At 40.8% G+C, this 10,558-nt stretch overlaps 1 long non-coding RNA gene across 1 annotated transcript; it reads left to right on the top strand.

Annotated features, from left to right (window-relative positions):
* Positions 1 to 425: 425 nt before the first annotated feature.
* LOC103260956 lies at positions 426 to 5,983 on the top strand. Its single transcript, XR_504324.1, has 3 exons — positions 426 to 524; positions 2,012 to 2,141; positions 5,856 to 5,983. It is a non-coding gene; the product is annotated as an uncharacterized LOC103260956 (long non-coding RNA).
* The last annotated feature ends 4,575 nt before the right edge of the window (positions 5,984 to 10,558 follow it).

Genomic DNA, 10,558 nt, shown 5'->3' with positions numbered 1-10,558 from the left:
CTATTACAAATGTACTAGAAAAAACTGAGTTGGAGCCCTGGTCTTTAATTTCTGAAGAACTGGGGTTCTTAGGAGATAGTGAGGCTCACGGGGTGTTGCTACCAAGGAGACCTGGTTTCAAATCCTGAATGCCACTTACTGTGTGTTTTGGGGCAAGGTTCTCAACCTCTCTGAATCTGCTTCCTCATGATTAAAGCAGAGTTGCCAGTAGTACTTAGATCATGGGATGTTGTGAGTATTTAGTGAGACAGGGCATGGAAGGGCATAGTGCCTGGCACACAAGTGGTGCTCAGTAAATATTAGCCATCATTAGTACTTTATTCTAGAATTTCAAACCAGTATTGAGTACTCAAATACAGGCACATAATACCTCTTTCAGCCTATTTATGGTGACCTCTGCCTATCTTCTTTCATTACAGCTACTGGCCTTCCTGCAAGGACTCTTCACTTTCTATCACCATGGTTATGAACTGGCCAAGGATTTTGGCGACTTCAAGACACAATTGACCATCAGCATACAGAATGTGAGTGGGCCTAGGGACAGGGTTCCTTTCTCTGCTTAAGGAAAGAAAAAATAAAAAAACCCAAACATGGACCCAGTTGCCATAGTAACCATCTATATGGGATGGTTGACATGTAGGTGAGGAAGGTGGGTCTTGGGTTCAGAGGGCAGCTGGGGTCAGGCATTTCTGGATGCTTGGTGGCCCTAGGTTAGACCACCATCCTCTTTGCCATTATTTCAAAGCACTATTTATGTTCTTGGAAGTGCTGCTGCTGATTATATTTCAAATCTGTCAGGATTTCCTTTGGCAGTGGAAATGCTTGCCCAGCCCAGCCCAGCGAGCCCAGCCTCCCTTCTGTGCATCTAGCTGCCTAGCCACTTGAGGCCTTGGAGTATGTGTTAGGGATGGGGGTGGGGGACACATGCTGGCCTTTGGCTCAAAGGATGTGTTCTTGTCCAACTCTTAGGAAGGCTGACAGGAAATTCAAGTCAATGCAGTTCACTCCCAGTCTCTCTTTCTAAGATTTAAACACAGGATCTTTGGAACACAGCGTCCTGCTTAGGGCTTTTTGGTTAGCAGTTACTAGGGCTCAAGCCCACGTCTTCACTGTGTGGTTGGACCATATATTAGTCTTCATATTGTCTTTGTCTCTAGGTGATCTAGTGTAGAAAATCAGCCTGAATATGTCCATGTGGATTGTATTACATGGCTTTTAGAAACCTGGTGTTCACATGGTTCTCTGTTTCCTCAGAGAACAGGAATTTACAGAATCTTGGAAAAGATTTTACAAAGCATGGCTTCTCTTAGGCTAGCTTCCTAAGAAGGCAAACTCTGAAATGGAGACTGACATACAGCAGGTTTATGGGAGGTGGGGGCAATGCTGGCACAAACACCTGGGAGAGGGTGAGGGCACCTGGACTCACAGAAGGGGAAGTGGACTGTGATGCAGGTCTTAGTTGGGGCCATGAGGAGTTCTGGAACTGGGGTGATCCTTCAGTGTGGTCCTGAATACAGGCAAGGGATCAGGCTTTTGGCCCCTTGCCCTAGCCTTGACCAGTCATTGGGTGCAGGCTGCCCTGGGGAAGGGCAAAAGCTCCCTTTTAAGGGCATTGGCAGGCAACATTCCTGCAGCTGAAGAAATGAGCGTCACAGTCCTGAAGGTGTGCAGGCCCCTGGAGCATCTGGGTCTAGATTACCTGGGAAGCTTATTTTTCGGCACTTTTTTGGGTCCAGAGGTACTAAAATTGACCTTTAGGAGTTAGGCCTGAACATTTGCATTTTCTATAAGTTCTCTAGGTGATTTTCATGGTCACTAGAGTTTGAGAGTCATCCTGGTAAAGAATTTTAAGGCCAAAGTGTACTTCTTATGAGTAAATATTTGCCCCATTTGTAGAAAGCTGATTGTTCCTTATCTGGTTTTAGATTTAAGGATTCTCTTAGGTTGATCTTCTGAATTGTTAAGTAGAGATTTTATTTCTTTGATTTGGATAAAATTCCTTTCATCCTAGACAAGAAATCGCTTTGAAGGCACCAGGTCAGAAGTGGAATCACTGATGAAAAAGATGAAGGAGAACCCCCTTGAGCACAAGACCATCAGTCCCTACACCATGGAAGGATACCTCTATGTTCAGGAGAAACGTAAGTGCTTCGACCAGCAGCAGCTTGGATTGTGCTCTGGCCTTTTACCCAGGAAGTGGAGGTTGAGTCCAGTGGTGTCTAGCCTACAGCAAATACATGTTTGGATGAATGAGAGCAACTTTATAGTTCAGTTTCCAAAGGGAGAGATGATGTCCACAGAGTGTTGTCTCCCTCTGTTATTTTCTGTGTGTGTATGATACAGGAAATTCCCCTGGGAACCTGAAATTCTTTGAGGCTCTGTGGTTGCCCTTCTCTCCCTAGTGTTACTGTAGTCTTGAGGATTCTATACCCTAGTACAGCTTTATACGCCATGCCCTGAGCCCAGCGGCCCTCGATAGTTCTTACATGCTAGACTCTTGTTATCTACCAGCAGTGATATTCTTTGGTATTTGGTGATTCTGTTTTCATCTGAGACTTGTTCCAGCAAGGACCAAACAATCATGACTTAGGCCCTTTCCTTCTTCCCGTCGACTCCTATGAGTCCAACACTTGAATTTTGTGGAAAGTAGAAACAAAAGCTCACTTCAAGAGCCAGTAAGAAGAACCACTGCCCTACTGAAGATGTTGAAAAAAATGCCAGTTCCTGCTAAGGAGTTTTCAGTGATGACTCACAAGCTCATGCCTGAATCCTAGGGAGAGGCTTTGTGATGGTGTTATGCTACTTAGGGAAGCGCTTCCAGACTTAATTTATCCATGCAGTGCTAAGAATGAAAGAAAGTTAATTTTTTTTTCTTGGTGGGTAATTCTTCTCCCAGACTCCCATACTGCTTTCTTGGTAGGGCATATTGGTCCTTCCAGATTTTGCTGGTTTTGTGTTCTTTCATGTCCCCCTCTTGATTGAGAGTTAGACAAAGTCTTCACTCCTAAAATCTTCCTGATAGAATAGAATAGAAACGAAACACTTGACTTCAGTGATTATTCTGTTTAGTGATTACTTGATAATTTGCTTGGGTTTAAACTTATTTCCTGGTGATGATGCTGGCAGTAGTGGAGGTGGAGGTCTTGGCTGTGATGAGGGTTCTATGGTCCTTATTCTTCCAGAGATGAGTTTGCTGAGGTTTATAAGAAATGTAAGCTGGCCAGGCATGGTGGCTCATGCTTGTAATCCTGGTACTTTGGAAGACTGAGACAAGAGGATTGGATGAGTTCAGGCATTTGAGACGAGCGTGGGCAAGAGAGCCTGTCTCTCCAAAAAATATGTGTGGTGTCACATACCTGTGGCCCCAGCTACTGGGGAGGCTGAGTTGAAAGGATCATGTGAGCCTAGGAATTTGAGGCTGCAGTGAGCTATGATCACACCACTGTAGTCCATCCTGCATGACCCTGTCTCTCTGCCAAAAAAGAAACATAAACTACTTCAGTTGTGTGTTTCATAAGTTTTTATGTTTCATAAAAAAAAGTGATCCCCTATTTTTCTCAGTGAGAAGATTTCCCCTAAAAGGTTTTAGGACATCTTGAAAATATAAATTCTCAGTTCTGTAAAAATATACAGTGTCCACTTATAATACTTAATTTATTAATACTATTCACTTACACTTATAAAATCATTATTCTTTACATTCTCACATTACATTGCACTATTTTCTTCAAACATTCATGTGCTGGTTATCATGAGAACTACTAATTGACTCTCCAGCCCAGTCGAGAGCATAACATTGGGTTACAGGTTTTTTTTGTTTTACTTTTTTGGTAAAATTATTTTGAAATAATTTCAAACTTACAGAAAATTTGCAAGGATGGTATAAGTAACAACTATATGCTCCATATTCAGCAACGTTTAGCATTTTCCCATGATTATATTCTTCCTTTCTCTCTCTGTATATGTACGCACATCACAGATACACACACACACATTTTTTTCTAAATCATTTAGGAATGGGTTGTATATACCATGTGGCTTTATTTTCTAAGAATTAGGATATTCTTTTATGTTACCACATCCAGGAAATTTAGCATTGATATAGTATTTAATTTAGACAATAGTCCATATTCCAACTTTGCCAGTTGTATCAATAATGACCTTATAAGGCATTTTATTTTTCTCCAACACAGAATCTCATATTGCCTTTAGTTGTCATTACTTTAGTGTCCTTTAATTAGGAACAACATAAGCCAGTTTCTTTGTAGAATTTTCTGCAGCATGGGTTTGTCTGATGCTTCCCCATGATTAGATTTGGATTATGCCTCCCTGGTCAAGTCCTAAGTAGGGCTGTGTTCTTCTCCAGGGCCACATCTTGAGGCATATGGTGTCCATCTGCCCTGTAATAGCAATCACCCAGTCCAGGGATTGTCTGGTTTCTCCATTATATAGTCACTGTTTTTCCCTCATAGCTGATTTGAAATCTGTGAGGGGGCATCTCAACATCATGTAAATATCCCCCAACAGATTCAGTGTCCATTGACAATCCTTGCTCAAACTTATCTTTACTATTATGGTTGCCAAATAATGATTTGCCAGCGCCACTACTCCCTCCACCCTCCACTTCATAATTGTCACTCACTATACTGTAAGGAAGCATCAGCCCTACTCTACCTTCCTCCCTCTCTTCCTTTCTATCTATCCTTCCATCTATCCATCTGTTCGCCCATCATTTATCTTTTCATTTTCAGTATGGATTTATGGATTCCTATTTTATTCAGTAGGCTATACTTCATTACTGTTCTTGCTTATCTTGATGCTCAGGTTGTTGAAGATGCAACACTTTGGTAATCTTTGTATTGTGCTATCATCACTGGAATTGTCCCCCAAACCACAAGAATGTATGGTTGGTATTTTCATTTGTCCTTGATGCCTAATATGAACACTTATTGTATTGCTTTTTAAGTTTACTTAATGATAGCCAACACTTGGGGTTGGCAGTCATGCTGTACCATTAATAATAGTTAAATGTCTGCTAGTTATCTTTTTATTTACTTTTTAAAAATTTTAATCATTTCTGCTTTGTGATCTCTGTAAGCATATAAAACTGGTATTGAGTGGGCCTTGTAGGCTGATATTGGCTTTTTCCTCTAATAGTACTTTGTTGTTCAGAAAAAAGTAATTGGCTGGCACTGAGTAAAATCAGAGACCCAGTCAGAACTTAACTGTGTTTTTTCCTGAGGGATAATTTTGAGGGACATACTCCTTCGATTGTGTTTGGGCATAGACAGTCATGTCCATTCTGCATTTCTGGTTTCCTTGTCTGCTTTTCAGATCTTGAAATCTGCTGAAGTAAAAATTAGGGATCTGGAAGTAGGTCAGAGCCTCTGTTGTCTATGCACAGAGTCACAGAGCAGCTGTGTGGGAAGTGTGATGTCATTGCACCAGATGGGAATGGTGACAAACTATTGAAGGAGCCCTTCTGCGTTCCTTCTTTAATCATCTTACTCCCATTAGGGAAGAGAACGGAAACTTAAATGGAGACTGATGATGGGAACATGAATTAATTTCCCTGAGGAGCCTCTACTTTCCTTATATTTTAAGACTGCTGGATGTAGCGTTAATGGCAGACAGTCTTCTTTGGTCTCTTGGGAAAACCCTAGGTTGGTTCCATTTCCAGCCTGTGAGATCAAATTTCTGTCTGTTCCAGTCTAGCTGGTGTGGAGACTATATTGCCCCTAAAACAGTTTAAGGGCAAATGAGTGTTATGAGTTGTGGGTTGAGTGTTTCCACAGTTAACGATGTGCAGTGTCCAGTAGACATGCTTAGATGTTTATGGGATTGTTACTTTGCAGGTCACTTTGGAACTTCTTGGGTAAAGCACTACTGTACATATCAACGGGATTCCAAACAAATCACCATGGTACCATTTGACCAGAAGTCAGGAGGAAAGGGGGTGAGTTCATTTTTTTGAATTTCGGGCTTGATTTGCTTGGCTGACATATAATGATTATAATGCATGCGTAAAGTAACACTTCTAATGTTTCACTAAATTTTCTTAATTTTATGCAGTGGTTCCAGGAGGCCTAGTACCCTGAAGAATAACTGAAATAAGATGATTAGATGATTACTCTTAGCTTTAAGTTGTATTAGGAACTGCAGTTAAACAAAGATTCTTATAGTTCACATAAATACACTATCAAGTGTGTCAAGTGTTTTTAGATGCTAAACATGCTTGGATGACCTCATCCTGTGAAACGGATTCATGTTGCGCTCACTTGGTACCCAGAGAACTGGCAATTGGCAGTTTATATGTTCCAGTTATCTATTTTGTGTAACAAATCACCCCAAAACATAGCAACTTTTAAAACAGTACTGATCATTTTAGCCTTTCACACAGTTTCTGTGGGTCAGGAATCCGGGGAGCATTTGGATGGGTGCCTGAGGTGCGGGGTTTTTCATGAGGTTCTAATCAGATGTTGGCAAGAGCTGGAACTGTGGGGGCCTGAGGTAGCTCCTGCTGCCGAGGTATGGTTCTCTCCTTCTCTTCTAAAGCTCTTCTGCTCTCAGCTTCTCTTCCATCTTCTTTTCCTCTTTCTCTTTATAGTTTCGGGGCTTGTCCATCTGTTCTCTCTATGTGGGCTAGTTTGAGCTTCCTCACTGCTTGGTGGCCTCAGGGCAGCTAAAGGTTTTCAGAGTGAATGTTCTAGCAGCTAAAGCAGATACTGCATTGCTTTAAAACTTTTTTTTCTTTAGAGATAGGGTCTCGCTCTTACTCCTGGGTGGAGTGTGGTGTCGTGATCATTGCATTGCCTTTTAATGACCTTACCTCAGAAGTCATAGAGCTTACTTTTGTTCTGTGTGTTGGTTGAAATGGTCATAAAAGCCCACCCAGGTTCAAGAGGGGAGGATGCAGACCCTACCTCTTGATGGAAGGAGTAATAAAGTCTCATTGTATGAAAAGCATGTGGGATGGAAGATATTCTGTCAGCATTTTTGGAAGAGACAGACACGTCAGGATCCCGGGAGTCCCTACCCTGGGGCAGCTTCTGGACTGCGCCAAGTTCTTCCCTCTGTGGAGGTGTTGCCTTGCATCTCCTGCCCTCAGTCTCCTCTGGGTACTCCCACAGCAGGCCAGGTGCGTGTCCTGTGGAGGGGATCTATCTTTCTCTCTGGCTGCTCTTCCTACTTCTTTTCTTCCCTTGATATTTTACATTTCATTATGATAGTCCCAGGTCTTTTTTTTTTTTCCAATCTATTGCTTGGGGATTTTCATTTTTCCTAGATCTGAGGTTTGATTTCTTTCCATAACTGGAAAATTCTCACCAAAAATCACTTTGAATTTGGCCTCCTCTTCATTCTTGCTATTTTCTCCTTCTGGAGATATTTAAATGCTTTTGATTTTAAAAAATTTATATTTTTCATCTCTCATTGACTCTTTGGACTGTATTCTGAATAATTTCTCTGGTTCTATCTTTAGTTTGAATAATTTTTCATTTGTGTCTGACCTGTTGATAAGTTAGTTCTCTATAAGCATTTTACTCCAGTCCACACTGTGGTGCATTTTTGTGCAATGTGTTGCATTTGTATTTGTGGGCATTGTAGTATAGAGGTTAAGAGCACTGGCTTTGGTATCAGACCACCTGGGCCAGTGATGTTGGTTACTGTTGTCATTACTGTTAGCTACTCAGCCAGGTTGCACCTTGGACTCTCTTCCACTTCCAATTTTTCTCCCTGGTTTTCTTTTACTTAAGTCACAATAGAGAAGTTTGTTGTCATCTCTATTGCTTCCCTGTATCAAAGCAACAACAAAGCCCTTTTAATGTTTCTTGGCAGAGGTGGGGTTGACTTATAAATAATCTCAGAAAACAGACATTAAAAATGTCATAACATAGAGAAATTACAATTAGAAGGACTATCAAAAACCTGTGTTGATAGGTGTCACCTAATTTCCATGAAATGGAAACAGCAGTTAGCTTATTTTCCTTCTATTGCTTATTTCTTCCTCAATTCTTAGTCCTTCTAGGAATCAGTTTCACTGAATTGTTCTCTTACCCAGTCTATTTTGGGACTTTTTATCTTGTGCTTTCTCAAAACTATAATGAAGAACTCTCTGGTATTTTCTCTATTCGTTTCTTAGCATACTTGAAAGTGAAGGGTGGAAACCAATTGTAGTGAATATTGGGTATTCAGAGGCTTTAGTTGGATAAGTTAACACCTCACTGGACTGTTAAGAGGTTTATGTGAGTCAGTGTATACAGACTACTTGGGATAGATCCTGAAACATAGTGAGTGCTACATTAGGACCTTGATATTATAATAACTATTTTTCCTAGTACTTTTTTACATTTATGTTATGTTTTATATTTTTCTACACCCTTTTATTATCCTATATTTGATCCAATTTTCCTCTTTTAGAAAGAAGGAAAGTGAGGTTCAGCAAGATAAAATGATTTCTAAGGTCATGCAGCTAATGAGTTATAGACCTGGTACTCAGACTCTCACTCTGAAGTCTGAATCCCCTGATTCTGAAGCCATTATACTTTTCATTACATTGCTCTGTTTCATCAGCTTTAGGGTGGGGGGAATGTGAGCACTTCTGTCAATAGGTGATGGATATCATCTCAGTTTGTACAGAGGAATTATGCGATGTCTTTGCACATGTGTTTGAACAAAGTTCTCAGAAGCTGGAGGTAGATAGAGCATAGATACTTAGGTAACATAGATAATTGGGTGTTTTCCTAACATGCTTTTTCTACATACTTTCTGTCCCTTCAGTGTCCCTTTCATTTGGATTATTTTCCTTTATTTTTATTTTTATTTTTTGAGTTGGAGTCTCCCTCTGTCACCCAGGCTTGAGTTGCAGTGGCATGATCACGGCTCATTGCAGCCTTGAACTCCTGGGCTCAGGTGATCCTTCTGCCTCAGTTTCCTGAGACTACAGGCATGCACCACCACATCTGGCTTCATTTTCCTTTTTAAGTACCTACTGTTTTCCCAGCTTCAGGCTTAGAGTTGTGAGTGGAGTTGCTTCATCCCCCTAGAGACAAGACCCACGTGTGATGAAGGCATTTTCCTGCAGCCTGCCCTCTGAGATGGGGCCCCTCTATGGGTCTGGAGCAGCCCAATGCTGATTCTGCCCTTTCCCTTGCTTGAAACCCTTCATTATTTTCTGCTGCTCTCAGGACACAGATCAGAATCCTGCATAGTCTGGCCCCTGCCCTCCCTCATACCCTTCTCATTCTGCTTTCTTTCACTCTGGGCTTCCAGGCACATCAGCCTCCCTTCTGTTGCTCCAAGATCTTTCATGACTCTGTGGATCCTAACCACAGGGCTTTCTACCTGCTCCTCATCCCCGGGGCTCATTTCATCTTTGTTTTATCTCCCATGAATCCTTCTAATCCCAGCTCCAGAAAGCCTTTTCTAATCTTCCTGACCAACTCAGATCACCTTAATTTAAGCTTGTGTGGCACAACCTGCCTCTGTGTACATCACAGTTGAAACTTTTCATTTATTTGTTTAAGTGATGATTACCTATATCCCTCACTTTTTGAAATTGTCAGCAGTTGAACAGATCATCTTTATAGATTTTACCTGACATAGTATGGTTATCCTCCGAGCGGAATCTTATCTTTCTCTTTTCTCTGTTTATATGTGATGATCCTTTATGGATCCCTGTTTCCTCCCATTTCCCTGAGGCATCTCACATGATGGCTAAATAGCAGCCTAGTGACTAAAAACCACTAAATCTGAAATACAGTTAGATACAAACAAGACCAGAATTCCTTACATTCTGATTTTGCATTCATATGTTTTACACACTTGAGAAAGAGCCGCTCTCAATCGGAGACATTAATTTTTGCTCTTCAATAAAAGATACTAGATGTAAGGCTTACAAATACAAACTGTTTCCTCCTGGGTCTTCTGTGTTTTCTATGCTATTCTGATATTAGTGGGTGGTTAAATTTTACCTTACATAGTCACATTTCCTATTATGTGAACAAACTAGGCAAGCTTGCTGATTTCTCCCCTAGTTTTTTTTTTTTTTTTTTTAAGTTTGGCAGTGGTAGGAGAAACAGAACTCCTAACAGATATCTTAAGTAACAGATAGAGAAGAAATCAGGGACAGCAGCTTCTATATTACTAGGCAATAAATTAATGCTGACATGAAATTGTCATATTCCATTTGTACAACGGAGTACTACTCGGCAATAAAAAGAAATAAACTTTTGATATGCACAACAATGTGGATGAATTGCAAAGCAATAAAGCAGTTATGCTGAGTGAAAGAAACTGGTCGAAAAAAGAGCACATACTGTGTGTGGTTCATTTATATGAAATTATTGAATATGCACACTAGTCTATAGTGACAGAAAGCAGATTCACTGGCTGCCTGGTGAAGGATAGAAGGGATGGCTTACTAGGAGGCACAAAAAAGCTTTTTGGAGTAATGGAAATATTTGTTGACTTGGTTGTGGTGATGGTTTCATGACGGTTTCATCTATATTAACATATAGATGTTAAAATTTATAAATTGTACATTTTAAACACGCTCAGT

This window comes from Carlito syrichta, unplaced genomic scaffold (genome assembly GCF_000164805.1).
Source record: "Carlito syrichta isolate Samal-C Ts95f unplaced genomic scaffold, Tarsius_syrichta-2.0.1 Scaffold303502, whole genome shotgun sequence".
Taxonomy (NCBI): Eukaryota; Metazoa; Chordata; class Mammalia; order Primates; family Tarsiidae; genus Carlito; species Carlito syrichta.
This window is presented reverse-complemented; position numbering and strand designations above follow the sequence as displayed.